Below are 14,734 nucleotides of genomic sequence, written 5' to 3'. Positions count from 1 at the left end.
AGGGACCTGCTGATGACTCACTCCATTTAGTCAGGGTCAGTTCATGATAACTTCCCTGGAAGTGCCTTGGGCTGCCAGGCACAGATGATGGCCACACGATTTTTGCTTGACATCATCTCTTTTACCCACATTGGTATCAGTCACTGGGGAACCTAATTTCTATTTTACTCTCAGTTCAGATTTCTAAATAAAGTTTAGAAAACTTTATTTTGCCTGCTTGGAGTCTTCCGTGAGTCTTACAGTCTAGGTGTTTCTGATGAGTAAAACATAAGCCTGATTCAAGGAATCCTAAATATTTATCTTACATATTTTAGAAAGAGAGAAGATTTATGAAAGATAAAATACAGGGAATAAGACCTTGCTATTTTCTTTTATTCTTTCTCCAGGCTGAAGCAGATTCAATATGGACTTGTTAAAACGTATGTTTTGTAAATTGAGTTTATCTAAATCCCAGTCTAGAAGAAGGAAGCTCATTTTCTCTAGAAAGTGAATTTCAAAGTAAAACCACATGTTGGATGAAATACAATAGAGTAAGATCATTATCAAGATATCTTAATGTACTGTAGATTAGTAAAAAAAGATAAGGATGCTCACTAATTTATGTAAGATTTCAGAGAATAAGACAGTGATTTGAAAACATTTCTTTTGTTCAGTTATAGAATTTATATAGCTGAGTTCCTGATGAGCTCATTTCCCACTTTTTTCTTTGTTTTTGGCCATATTTCTCATCTCCATTTCTCCACATATTTTTATGTCCTGGCAGACACCTGTTGGTGCTCGTCATCTCTAGATGATGTCGCCTGAATCATTTTGTCTGCTGTGCCTTAGCACAGTACTCAACACTGAGTTTCCAGAATTGTTCTCTAAATTGACTCTCAGTTTCTTGAGAATGGAGCCTTCTTGTCTTATATTTCTTCCTCCTTCTGTGGTGTATGGTTTTGCTCAATTCCTTCCTTTCAGCTACTGTAAGTGTGGGTTTAGATCAAAGAATCTTTACAAGGTTTGGGAATTTTTCAGAACCCAGGAAGATGTTGCATTGATTGACCACTATGAAAAGGTGAATAGAGCTTTGCATTTGTCTTCATCTTCGTGGTACTTCGTGCCAGTCCTTTAGAGATAAATTGTTACGTACACCCTTATCCTGGGTGCTATACTTCTGTAAGCTGAAATTTGTAATTCAAGTCAGGAATATTTCTTATGTTCTTATTTTTACTGGCAAACTGATGCCTTATACAGATGACTGACATAATTAAAGTATTTTTCCCTTAGGTGCTTGTAATTGGAAAAATCAGTAGAATGAAGTCACTAATGGCATTAATGCAATTTAACACATTTTGCCAACAGGAAGTCTTATATATCATTAAGAATAAAATAATAGCAGCATATCACATTTATTAAACACTTACAGGTGCCAAATCCATCTGTAATGTCAAATAATCCTTAAATCAATCCTAGGAGTTTGGTACTTCCTGATTCTGATGGGCTTTCTTATTTTATAAAACTTTCATATGTGCAAAGTGGCCATAGTTAGAATGGACTTTAACAATTATCTGTAATACAAATTGGCTGAGAAAGCCCTGGGTAAGTTAGGCGACATACCCTTGTCCTTAGGGTGTCCTTATGTATAGACCCAGAACCAAAAATAACACTAGAGAGTAAATTCAATAATAAAGGCCGAAACAAAGAACTACAAAAACCCTGGTGATTAATGTGCCTGTTGGGGAGGAAGTCAAGACCGGCATTACAGAGGAGACACAGTACAATGGGGAGCCACAGGAGGTATTTAAGCAAAGGGGTGGATGGTCTGATTTGCATTCGTAAAAGACCACTCTGACTGCTGTGTGAGGAATGGCCTCTGTGGAGCCAGAGTAGAGGCTGCGAGGCCATTGCAGACATCCTGGTGAGGAGTGACAGTGGTCTGTAGCCAGTGATGGTTGTAGAAATGGAGACAAGAGAATGGTTTTGTTATATGTTTCGGAAGGATAGTGTCTACACAGTCCCTTTAGGCTGTTATAAAAAAATTACCATAAACTGGTAATTTCTGGCTTATAAGCAAGAATTTTTTTTTTTTCCTCACAGTTTTGGAGGCTGGGAAGTCCAAGATCAAGGTCCTAGCAGACTCCATGTCTGGGGAGTGCCACTTTTCTGGTTCATAGATGGCACCTTCTTGCTGTGTCCTCACATGAAAGAAAGGCTAGCTAGCTCTGTAGGGTCTCTTTTGCAAGAGTATGAATCCCAGTCATGAGGGCTCCACTCTCATGACCTAATTACCTCTAAAAGGCCCCACTTCCTAATACCATCACCTTGGAGGTTAATATTTCAACATATGAATTTTGGGGGTGGGTGGCATAAGCATTCAGACTATAGCAGATGTCAGGATGTGGGAAGAAATTGGATATGGAGGAGGTTGGGAAGAGAGGAATCAAGGACAAATTACTGGGTTGTGGAATAACTGAATGGGCAACAGCTGTTTCAAGGATTAAATGAGATAAGAGATGTGTATTGAATGGTATATAAGTTCATCAACTATGCTTTGTGTTTTCTTGGGGTGGTTGAACTTGCGGTATGAAGACTTAAAGCCCATAAAGTAGCAGAGAAATTAAGAGAGGTGTGAAGAGAAGGGACTTAGCAGAAGCGACGAGACAGCAGAATCCAGGAGCAAGCAACAGTCATGAAGTGGAGAGACAGGAGGGTGTTGCTAAAGCAGCAGAAGCAGTGGCAAAAGGAGATTGCATTATAAGACTTACGGGCATTCGGGCATTTTTCCTGAGCTACCCGTTGCTCTGGTAAATTAGAAAGGGAGTCATCATTCTCCCCAAGACCGGGCCATCCTATTGCCTACAGTTTTCTGGGTACCTGTGGCCCCTCATAAGCCCTCTTTACCTGGTGAAATCTGAATATGTCTCTACTCACCACAACCTGAATGGGCCAAAATAAGACAACCAGACTTCTTTCTTTATAGTGGAGAACACTTCCTTGGAATTCCGGATGGCTTTGATTTATTTTTAAATCATAAAGTAATGCAAAACTACATTTGCATTGTCAAAAAAAATTTTTTTAAGGTAGAACAAAAAATTTTAAACCGAGAATAAATCCCTCTTGCATCTTTCCAAACACACTGAAGTTGCGCCCCTTCTCCAGGGGCCACCACCATTATCACTGGGGAGTGTATTCTTCAGATTATTTAAATGCTGTATGTAAGTGTGGGGATTTATATGTGTATTGTTGGGATCTTCCCAACATAATGAAATCATATGGGATACGAAATACAATAATTTGCCTTTTGCACTTGCTGTGCCTGAGAGGTCCTTCTACATCTGTGCATACTGACCTGCCTCCCTGTCAATGGCTACTCATTACTCCACATACCGTGCTTTAGTTCATCAGTCCCCTACAGATAAACAGGTTGTTTCCAATGTTTCTGCCATTACGAACTTATTTTTAAGAACCAGACGATGTTACTATGTGACCTTTCATCCGTTTTGGCAAAGCCAAAATAGTCTTGGTGAAGTCCTTTGTCAGTTGCCAGTTGTGCAGTAGTGTGTCTCTGCCCTGGAGTGGGGCTGAGCTGTAGGTGGGATCCATAGAGTTGGTGTGGATTGAAGTCAAGCACATGTGGCAGCAATTTGCTTTGTTTTCTGTTGCTGCAGGGAGGAATTGAAACTCCTGGGCACGGTAAGCCTCAAACATTGTAGTTTCCTTGAGAAAAAACTTGAAGAAAATGCCCATGTTTATATTAACACCTAGTTTAAAATATATATACACATATAAGCTTTGCTAAAATAACCTTCTAAAGGCATAGGTTTAATGAGACTTTCTGAATTAAATTTAAGAGTTTTAATTAAACATGCAAAAGATAAACAGTATCTTCAAAGTTCAGCCTTAAGATGTAAAAACTCTTGCTTAAGAAGAAAAAATATTTAACTGCACAGAATGCCTGGACTTTTAATCTTTGAGAGTTGGAGCATTTGTATTTTTGAAAACTAATATAAAAAACTTAAATAACTTAAGTCATAAGGATACTCATAATAGATATGCTTTCTGTATATAGGTTCAAGTAAGCCATGTATACTTTTGAAATAATACATCTTTGTTTTAGAGAAAGACATTGTACTTGCTGAAAATCCAGGAGTGTTCTAATTGTTTTTATTGTATTACAATTATACATTTTGCTAATACTTTCAAAAGTAAAGACAATACGAGTTAATGCAAATAGTTAACCTTTCTACACCTATTTCAGAAAGATCGATGAACCGAGAAAGAGTGACTTGTATGTGCTACAGACATACAAACATACATACAGACATACAGACATACATTTACTAAGTTTTGTCTTAGTAAATTTTTATATCAATCTTGCAAAATAGATAGAACTATCCCCATTCTACAGGTGAGAAAACAGAGGCCTAGAGGTAAAGTAAATATTCCAAAGCCACAGGTCTAAACAGTAATCATGCAGGATTTCAAATTAGGGCTGTCCTGACTTCACTGCTCTTTCAGCTGCATGATTCTGGGGTCATTTTTGTTTTCCTTTTCAGATTTATCAGTACTTTTACCTCCAGGAACTGAAGCAATCTTCCTTCCTTATAGTATATAACATGTTCTGATTATTAAATTTACTGGCCAGCCAGCATTAACTCTAAAATGGACCTGAAGTTCAGTTATCAGATGGCCTGGCAAACAAAATGGTGGACCTCTCTATAGAATGTAGTTTGCTGATCCCTGCTCTTAATCAAAGCTCCCAGGTGTGGAAGGTCTGAATGAAATAGTTACTAAGATTTTTGTACACGGTAACTCTTTTCAGATATTTGAACCCTCTGCATCACAGGATACTATATCAGATCATTCTAACAAGAATCATTCTGTGGACGTTCCCTCCATCAGCACTACATGTGTCAGGAGCTGCTTTATAGAGTTTTGACCTTTTCTTACTTCCCCTGTTTATTTAGACACTTAAAAAAATTACAGCTGAGGTGAAAACCTCCCACCTCCTCAATAGTTTCATTTTGGCTTCTAATCTCAACACTACAATCTCTCTCTTCCCTCTCTCCATTCCTTTCTTCTTTTCTTTGGATATCTTTTCAAAAGGAAGCTAATCACTCTCTCTTGCCATTCTACTTAGCTCATAGTCCTCTTCCCTTAAAATTGCCTCCACTGAATCTCCATATAATCCATGGGTTTTTATATCAATGTGATAGGGTCCAAGTGGGTTTCATAAATCAGAGAAACTGGCTGAGCAGGATCTGTCATAACTGGAGAGCCGGCGCCCAATCGAAAGCTGATGCTTCCCCTTAGGAACCAGAGGCCCAGTGTTGCCAGATCTTCTGACTCTAAGAGAAGCAGGAAATCCAGACTTTTGGATAGAATCTCTCTCTCTCTCTTTTTTTTCAATGCTGGCAACTAATTTAAGAAATTATTTTGCAATAGTGTGCAGGCCAAACAAAAGACATCTGTTAGTCATCACTTGAAACATCTTAGTAAACCAAAGAAAACTTTTGAGCATTCTCATTTTGAAGGCAATTACTCAACTCCCTCCATACTTCTCTACCTTTTTGCTAAGATGGTCTTTTCTTTGGTACTTTTATTTCCCGCAATTGTTATCTCCAGATCCCTGGGAGGCAGTGGGGTATTCTATTTAAGAGCAAGGCTTGGATATCAAGACAAACCTGGGTTGAATTATAGCTCTGTCTTATCATTTCATTACCTTGGATGGGTCATTGCAGCGCTGTGAACTACCAGTGAAAGGTGACTACTAATGATTCATCTTAATTGCTTTATGGTACAACAAATATTTATTGAGTTCCAACTATGTCTATCAAACACTGGGTTAGACATTGGGGATGCCACAGTGAATAAACCAGAGATGGCTCCAGTGTTCCTGGAGTTTTCCATCTCTGGAAGAGAAAGATATTAATCAAGTAATTTCAGTAGAACAATTATAATGAGAAAAGGAAGCTAAGCACTATGCAAGAGTAAAAGGTGGTTCTAGGCTGGGCTTACTGGGAAAAGATGCTTAATCTGTGATCTGAAAGATGAGTTGGAGTAAACCAGGGAAGAAGGGGATGGCACAGCATTTCCAGCCAGAGGTTCAGTTAATACTTTTTTCCTGGTGGATAGAAATCACACAGATATGACTTAGCCAGATTAAATAATAATCCGAACCCAAGTCAATTTCACATGATCCCATTTTAACAAATATTCTCATAGAGAAATGCAAAAGTGCTGTTGCTTCTCTGCAACACTTTAACAAGATTTCCTTTGTCAAGTGTGGTAGTAATTATGTCAGATAGTGTGGTCTGTGTTAAGCTGTGGTAACAACCTCAAAATCTCAATGGTTTAAAGCAGAGGTCAACAAACTATGGCCTGCAGGACATATCCTGTTGCTGCTTGCTTTTGTAAATAAAGTTTTATTGGAACATATCCATGCCCATTCATAACATATTGTCTATAGATTCTTTTGCATTACAATGGCAGAGTTAATTCGTTGCAAAAGAGACTGGATATCCTGCAAGGTCAAAAATATTTACTACCTGGCCCTTTACCAAAAACAATTTGCCAAGCCTTGCTTAAGAATATTACTGTGGCCGGGCACAGTGGCTCAAGCCTGTAATCCCAGCACTTTGGGAGGCCGAGGCGGGTGGATCACAAGGTCAGGAGATCAAGACCATCCTGGTTAACATGGTGAAACCCCGTCTCTACTAAAAATACAAAAAATTAGCCGGGCGTGGTGGCGGGTGCCTGTAGTCCCAGCTACTCGGGAGGCTGAGGCAGGAGAATGGCGTGAACCCGGGAGGCGGAACTTGCAGTGAGCCGAGATCACGCCACTGCACTCCAGCCTGGGCGACAGAGCAAGACTCTGTCTCAAAAAAAAAAAAAAGAAAAAAAAAGAAAAGGAATATTAGTGTGAACTTCCTTAGAAAACTGGGAATTATACTACGTAGGCATAAGGCTGTGTAAAGGAACAAATTAGTACATGGAAAAGACCTAGCTTGGTGCCTGGCACATAATATGTTCTTGCTATTTATTTTTCTTCTTAATATTATCTTCTTTCTTGTTGTTTCCTTCTAGGAAATTCCTGCTGTAATAGCTGAGCTTTGTGCGTGTTATATCAATATTATTACTGTCACTACTAACAATCATACCTCACATTTAGTGCTCACCTATGGTGTTTTAGGCACTGTGCTAGGAGATTTGCGTGTCATCTCCTTGAACCCTCACAATGATCCTCTGAGGTAGAAGTATCCCATTTTATAGACCCTGCTCATATTAGTAACAAACTCTACCATTAACTGAGCATTTACTCTATGTCTAGCATGTGCTCAGCATGGTCCCTATAAATAAGGCCATCCTGTTTTACAGATGAGGAAGCTGAGTAACTTGCTCTAGGCCCCATTGTCTGAAGTGGCAGACCAGGATTGTAACTCCAGCCAGTCTAATGCCAAAGCCCTGAACATATTCTCTATTCTGGCCATTGGGTCATAGAGGTAGAATAATTAAAAGGGCTGCTTCAGCTATCCCTGTGGCCAGGCTGGCCCATTCCCACTCCCTGGGGTGGCTTCTTCCTTGCATTTCCTCTGCTCAGAATAGTCAATTCACTGTCTAAAATCTGCTCACCTCTAAACCCCTGTGTCTTAGAAAAGCTGGTTCTCATTGCCATGGTGCCTTTTCCTTCCTCCAGCCTGTTGTTGAGCATTTGGAGAGCTCATTGGATGCTGAAGTGACAATACAGTGTAGACAAGGATGAACTCCTTTTACAGAGCAGGTGCTCATCAAGTGTGATTTTTCTTGTGTATTTAGTGAGCTGTAGCTATGATTTGTCTTCCTACTCCTTCCTTTTGAACAGCTTACTGAGCACTCCACATGTGTCAAACTTCATGCCCACACTCTACCTGCCTTACATCATGCTATTTTCACAACACCCCCTTGAGGGAGTCCTCTTATCCTGATTTACAGGTGCAAGGTCACTTGACTAGGAAGGGGTGAAATGGATACAATGCATACGAGTGTTCTTTGGGGCCAAGCGCTCTACTCATGCTCCTCATGATTGTTGAGGATATCTTCTAAGGATGGAAATGTCTCTTGAACCTGTTGTCTTTGTCTTAGCAGCTAGTTACATAGAATGGAGGCCAAATGGTTTCCTGTGGAGGATTATGTCAAATTCATATTGACATGGGGAAATCCAGGTAATAGCCTATTACCAGATAAGTGAGAAAGCACAAAGAAGGAACAATTGCAATTCATAATTTTCAAACATGACTAGAATTATTTATTCAGTCTAGTGACCATTAAGCATCCACTCTCCACCGTAAGCACTGAGCCAAGCACAGCGAGAGCATTTGCAAATGACTGAGACAGTCTTACCCTCCTAGGCAGTATGTAGCTCAGGAAGGGGCAGCACCATCTCTTCAGAGCAGAGGCTTTGTGTCAGAGGAATCCAGGTTCAAATCCAGGATTTATCTTTTGACTACTGTGGTCTTGGACAATTTGCCTAACCTTCCAAAACCTTCTCAACTGTAAAACAGGTATGATTAAGAATATTTTCCTTAAAGGGTGAGAATAAGCATTCAGTGATAGGATGCAGGTGAAAAATTTAGCATAATGCCTGCCAAAAGCAGAGCACTCAATAAAGTCTTCACTATTAATATACATTTTTTATAATAGAAATAAACATGGTCCCCCAGGAAGAGCCAGACAAGGAACATGAAAGAGGTGTCAGAGAGGAGGGGCAAGAATCAATTCCTTCAGGCTGGAGCATGTAGGAAGGCCCCATTACAGTGGCAAACCAGGATTTGAAGGATAATAGAATCCCGATGGAAAAAAATGGCTAGAAGAAGGCATGGCATTCCAGGTTGAGGGCACAGCATGAGCAAAGATAGAGTGAAGTGTGTGTGCTCAGGGAATCCCTCATGATGTTGTGTGTCTGGAAAGGGGAGGACAGGTGGGAAGATGTGAAGAGTCTGACTTTATGAATATTGAATAAAATATTTCTGGATATGTGACTGCAAGTATGTGGTAGTGTCCCAATGCACATACACCTGTTCCTTCTGTAGATGCCTGCCATTTCCTCCTGCAGGAAGATGTAAATGCTTGCTATTCTGTTCTCAAGAAAATGCCTTGACTCTGCATTACCTGGGGGACAAGTTTGACCCTTCCAGGTTCAATGCCAGAGGTACATCTGCCCTTATAACTTACAATTTCATGGCAGCCAACAAACCCTTGGTCATAAATATTTCTAAAGCCAGGCTTCTGGGCTATACTTGTTTAGGCTAGGGTAAAGTAGAGTGAAATATGGATTTCTTATTGTCTTAAAAAAGATTTTCTTTTTATTCAGATATGGTGAGGTCAACAGATCAGGAGACAACTGTCACTGGCAAGATAGTTCATTACCACTTCCAAGAGGAAGGGGCACACCCTGCCACATGGGACCATACAGGAAAGCACTAGGGTCGGTCAGGAGGTAGAGAGAGGGAGGAGAAACATGGCAAGAGCCTTTATAGCAGTTTCCCAGGGAAAGAAGAGATGGGGCAGGCTTTAGAATTAGCTCGTTTGAATAATCTCAATGGGCTCTGCATGGGGCCTAAGGGCTGTCCTTAGTTGTTGGGTACCTGGCCCTGGAGGGATTACAGCAGGGGGAGGGTGGCCTTCAGTGTGTGCTCCTAATGCAGGAGGTGGTAGGGTGAGGGTTCTGGATGGTTGGCTTGCATATGAAAGGCATGCTAAAAGGTGAGTCCCTTGTAATCTCTAGGAATTGGCTAGCTCTGGGAGGGGCAGTCTCTCCCAGTCCTTAGTTGTTTGGAGGGTCAGCAAGGCTCCAAATGTCAGAGCATTAGAAACACTGAAAAAAAGGCATGATTCATACACTCAGGTCCTTGATAATGCAAGAAAATTGTTTCTTTGGGAATTAAAAGAACCTGTGATATATATGTTTGTGATATAATAATAAATTTATATTTGGTTTTCATCCTGGTCCTTGGTACAGAGTTCTTAAAACCTTTGGCATTTCTGAGCCCTAGGGTAAGGGTAGCTTCCTTTGTTACCCGTGATAAGCCCTTTTCAACTACACCTGAGTTTATGTTAATGACGTGACTCTTGAAGAATGGGGGCTGGTTCCTAGAGGAACCAACCCTATGGTTAGCCCTCCCCAAGTCTCACCTTCGAGGAGGGGATAGGGGCTGGAGAATGGCCAGTGATTGAATCAGGCATGCCTATGTAATGGAACTGCTATCAAAACCCTAAACATTGGGGTTCAGAGAGCTTCTGGGTTTGTAACTGCCCAATGGGTTTATCTTGCCTACTGCCCATATAGAGCCAATTCATCAAGACAGGGGAATTGCAATAGAGAGAGTTTAATGCATGTGGAGCTGGCCAAAGGGGAGACTGGAAGTCAATTCCTTCTTGGGGCCCACAAGACCAGATGAGCCAATTTACTGGTCTTAGTGGCACCAGCTGATCCATCAGAATTCAGGGTCTGAAAAATACCTTAAACACCAATCTTAGGTTTGACATAGTGTTGTTATCCATACAAGGAATTGGGGAGGTTAGGAATCTTGAGGCCTCTGGCTGCATGATTCCTGAGCCATGATTTCTAATCTTGTGGCTAATTTGTTGGCTTTACAAAGACAATCTGGTCCCCAAGCAAGGAAGGCTTTGTTTCAGGGAGGGGCTATCATTTTTGTTTCAAAATTAAACTATCAACTCAATTCTTCTCAAAGTTAGTTTACTCTACACCCGGGAATGAAAAAGGCAGCTTGGAGGTTAAAGGCAAGATGGAGTTGGTTAGGTCAGATCTCTTTCACTGTTACAATTTTCTCACTGTTCTAATCTTTGCAAGGGCAGTTTCAGGCTGGTGAACATGCTGAAGTGGTGGGAGGGTGTCTTGTGTTGCCCTATGCATCTCTTCCATTTGTTTGTTCCTGGGTTGTATCCTTTATAATGGGAAAGAAAAATAAAATCCTAATCCTCCTACTCGCTGAATGGAACCCCCTGTTGGCTAAAGGAACCCCAGAGAAACCTTAAAAACTGAGTTCCTGGCCATGACATGATGGGAGGTCAGACATGCCTGTTATACCCACTCCCTAGATAACTGCCTTTAGACTTTCTTTCCTAAGGGTTGAATGGAAACCAGCCCTTTGGAAAAATTTGCTCCACCACTGATTTACACAATAACTGACTAGCATTCCATTCCTTTTTTCTTAGAAGACCACTGACCATGGACTTCCTCTGGCTGGTTTATAGAGGCTACTCACACAGGATGCCTCTGTGTCCTCCATTTCACCTTTTAACATATAGAGCTTAATTTTAATACATTTAAATGTTAAGTCTCCACTCCAAAGTGAACATGGGATGTATGTAACGTGCATGTTTGCTTACTGTGCATGCAAGCCTCCTTCATGAATATTCATAGCTCTTTTTGCAACCTGTTAAATATGTATACTTAGCCAACCCATTTGGCATGAACTCCTGTTTTGCCCTTTCCTCCCCTGAAGTGCTTGCTTTCAGTTTCTGCCAGAGGATACACCTCTTAGCCAGCAGGATGGCCAGGCTGCAGGCTGCAACTCTCTACAAGAAATAAAGCTCTCTTCTCTAAATATATGAACCTTATGATTCTTCAGTTGACAGTAATAAGCCTATATTCACAAGTGATATGTTTCCCTGAGCTATGTGAGCGATTCTAGCAAATTTCCAAAACTTAGGAGGGGATTACGGGAACCCCTGATTTATAATTAAGTCAGATGGAAGTGTAGGTAACCTGGGGACCCACTACATGCAATTGGCATCTGAAGTGGGAGGGTGGGGGGCAGTCTTGTGTGACTGAGTCCTTAACCTGTGAGGTCTGTGCTAATTCTGAGTAGATAGTGTCGGAATTGAGTTTAATTTTAGGATACCCAGTTTGTATCTGCAAAGATTTGGAGACTTGCTTCATGTGAAAACCCCATACATTTGGTGTCAGAAGTATTGTGAGTATAGAAACAGTTTTCTTCTTTTAATGTAACATTCTACATTCCTAGAGAACACACACACACATACACCCACTGCAAAGTGTGTGGAATTTCCATATGTGGGCATTAAATCATAGAGGGCTGCTATATGAAGGTATTTTCCTACATTCTTGCTCAACAGCAGGCGTGAGGTATCTTTATGGTCAGGAGGGACTGATGCTCCTTAGTGTTTTCTGCTCTGAAACTCCATTAAAAAACTTGATTCATCTTTTCAGTACTATTCACATGACTAATTTCATAGAAGCTTTAGAGAGTAATGTGTTCCAGCTCTTTCTTTCATTTGTTGTCATTTTTTCCTTAATGTATCCCATCTTTCTATATTCAGTAAATTAATAAAGAAAAATTGTGTTCATACATGGCTCTGATATAGAATCTGATATCTCTTATAAATTAGCACTGGTATGCTCGGCCCTGTCAGATAGTTAATTTTCAGAATGGATATTAACACCCCACCTATTAGATAGAGAAAGATATATGTATAATTTCTCAGTAACTTGGCCAGGGTTTTACACTGTGAGAGGGAGATAAGCTTTTTCTGATTTTTTTTATATTGCCTGTTGGGGATCACTTATTGAAAGACCAAATAGTTTTGATGGATCTTTTCTGCCTAGGTAGCTAATATGTCTGATGATAGGCCTTTATCAGCTACTGCTTGAACTTATGTAAGTCATATTTGCAGGCATCAGAGGAGTGTGGTGTTGACCTCCCGGTGGAAATGGGAAATTTAGACTGGCTCCTCCTCTCTTCGGCACTAAATCTTCAACATATATTATCTTTATCTTTATTTTTAGTAAAATACTTTGTAACCATCCCTCCTGGTTTTCTCCTAATATATGTATGAACTTAGTGAAGTGCATGAACTCTGCTTTACAGTTTACCCCTGAACTTACGAATTTTAAAATAGTGATTTTTCAAATTCCAGGATCACCTTTTAATAATGACAACCAGCCAGAACTAAATTGTTTTAATGTGATACTCTCCTTAAAGACTGAAGAGGAATTGATAGTCTCTCTACTGAAAATTTTGTACCTTTCATAAGTGTGTGCCTATGTGTGTGTGCCAATGTGTGTGTGTGTGTGTGTGTCTGTCTTTTCTCACTCAAGGTTTGTTATTCTCTGTTGATGTGCTATGGCCCAGGATTACTTAATTAAATATGACTTAAAAGTTTGCATTATGCTTTAAACTTGTGACAAAAATTGCTTGACATGACTTCTTGGTTATATGCTGCCTTTGGAATGGCAAGAAAGCAGAGTCAAGAAAATGCAGTCACTCTGTTAAATCTTTATTTATTTTCTAAGGAGTGAGAGAGCATTTTTATCCAAGTGATGAGAACCTCCTGGAGTTGATTGACTTAAATTAGCTTGATTGCTTTTTATCAATCGCAGCTGCACTGTTTAGCATAAAAATGCAAAACATCTAAAAAGCATTTGCCTTGCAGCATACTAGAAAGATGTTTTTAGTTAGTTTTAAGATGTTTCAAATTTTTATTCTGCACAGATTCTCTGAGAATGTATCCAGAACATATCTAGTTACAGAGAATTAGTACAGATATTGTAAACTTTGAGAAAATGAATTAAAGAAAATATGCTATTTTATGAATTACATATTTAGAATTTGGGCTTTTTTGCTTTTAAATGTCTCTTGTAAGTTAAACAGTTCAGCAATATTTGTTGCAGTGGCCGAGCCAAGCAACTGCTGCTAAACATTAAAAAACAGTCATTGGAACTTTTCACATAATGAGCCATTTGGCTTTTCTTGTGGAGCTGTGACATGGTTCAGTGGAAACTGGCTGTTGTAAAGTTAGGTAAAACCAGCTTTGTATTGAAATCCTATGAATGAATTTCAGACCGTCATCTTCGTTTTCTCCCTGGCTTAGATGGTTTAATAATGAGTATGGCTGACTTACTGAGCTTTGTCTTGTGTGGGTGCTGCTGTAAGTGGTCTGCTCCGTAAAGTGCCACAGTTCTGTTTCTGAACCAGCTGCTGTTTTTCTGATTTATCCTTATTTGGCAGATTTTGCCCTTTGATACTTTTGACATTATCAACACCAAAGGCAGGAGGAGGTGCACTCTTGGAGCTGGTGAGAGAGAGGGAGGGATAGAACTGAGAGAGAGAGAGAGGGAGAGGTTGAGGGAGAGAGAGGGAGAGATTGAGGGAGAGAGAGATTGAGGGAGAGAGAGATTGAGGGAGAGAGAGATTGAGAGAGAGAGAGGAAGAGGGAGAGAGAGAAAGAGGGAGAGAGAGAAAGAGGGAGCGAGAGATTGAGTGCATTATTGAGCTGATTGCTTGTCTTGTTTTTGTCTAAACTACGAATTGGTCTTGGCTGTTAGAAAGTGAATCTCTTACAGACACTGGGACTGAAGCACAGGATTTGAGTTCATAGAACAGAGCCTCAGGGACACACCAGGACACATTCCTTCACACATAACTTTCTGGGGTCTATAATGGGAATGTAGAGGTCATGTGCCCTCAATTGGAGAGAGACTTAGAGTCCTTGAGCCACTGTCCCTCGGTGGCCCTACCCCCACCCCCTTGAAAACATCTGGGAGACAGTGATCAGGCCAACAATCAAAAGAACTAGGAGTATTCCATATGAACAGGTAGAGACCCTAATAAGAGCAGATGTGTATTCTGGACTCCAGAGGTGACCTTGGCAGACATGAGATGGAGTCAAAGTCTTTTTCTTCTAGCTCTCATTCTAGATTAGTCTTTGATTATCCATTTAGATATGTAGA

At 40.3% G+C, this 14,734-nt stretch overlaps 1 protein-coding gene across 16 annotated transcripts in view; it reads left to right on the top strand.

The window, feature by feature from the left end:
- Positions 1-14,734, top strand: part of ERC2 (ELKS/RAB6-interacting/CAST family member 2) — a 965,515-nt gene that overhangs the window by 354,238 nt on the left and 596,543 nt on the right. The gene's annotated exons all lie outside the window — the stretch shown is intronic.

This window comes from Pan troglodytes, chromosome 2, assembly GCF_028858775.2.
Source record: "Pan troglodytes isolate AG18354 chromosome 2, NHGRI_mPanTro3-v2.0_pri, whole genome shotgun sequence".
NCBI classification, from domain to species: domain Eukaryota; kingdom Metazoa; phylum Chordata; class Mammalia; order Primates; family Hominidae; genus Pan; species Pan troglodytes.
This window is presented reverse-complemented; position numbering and strand designations above follow the sequence as displayed.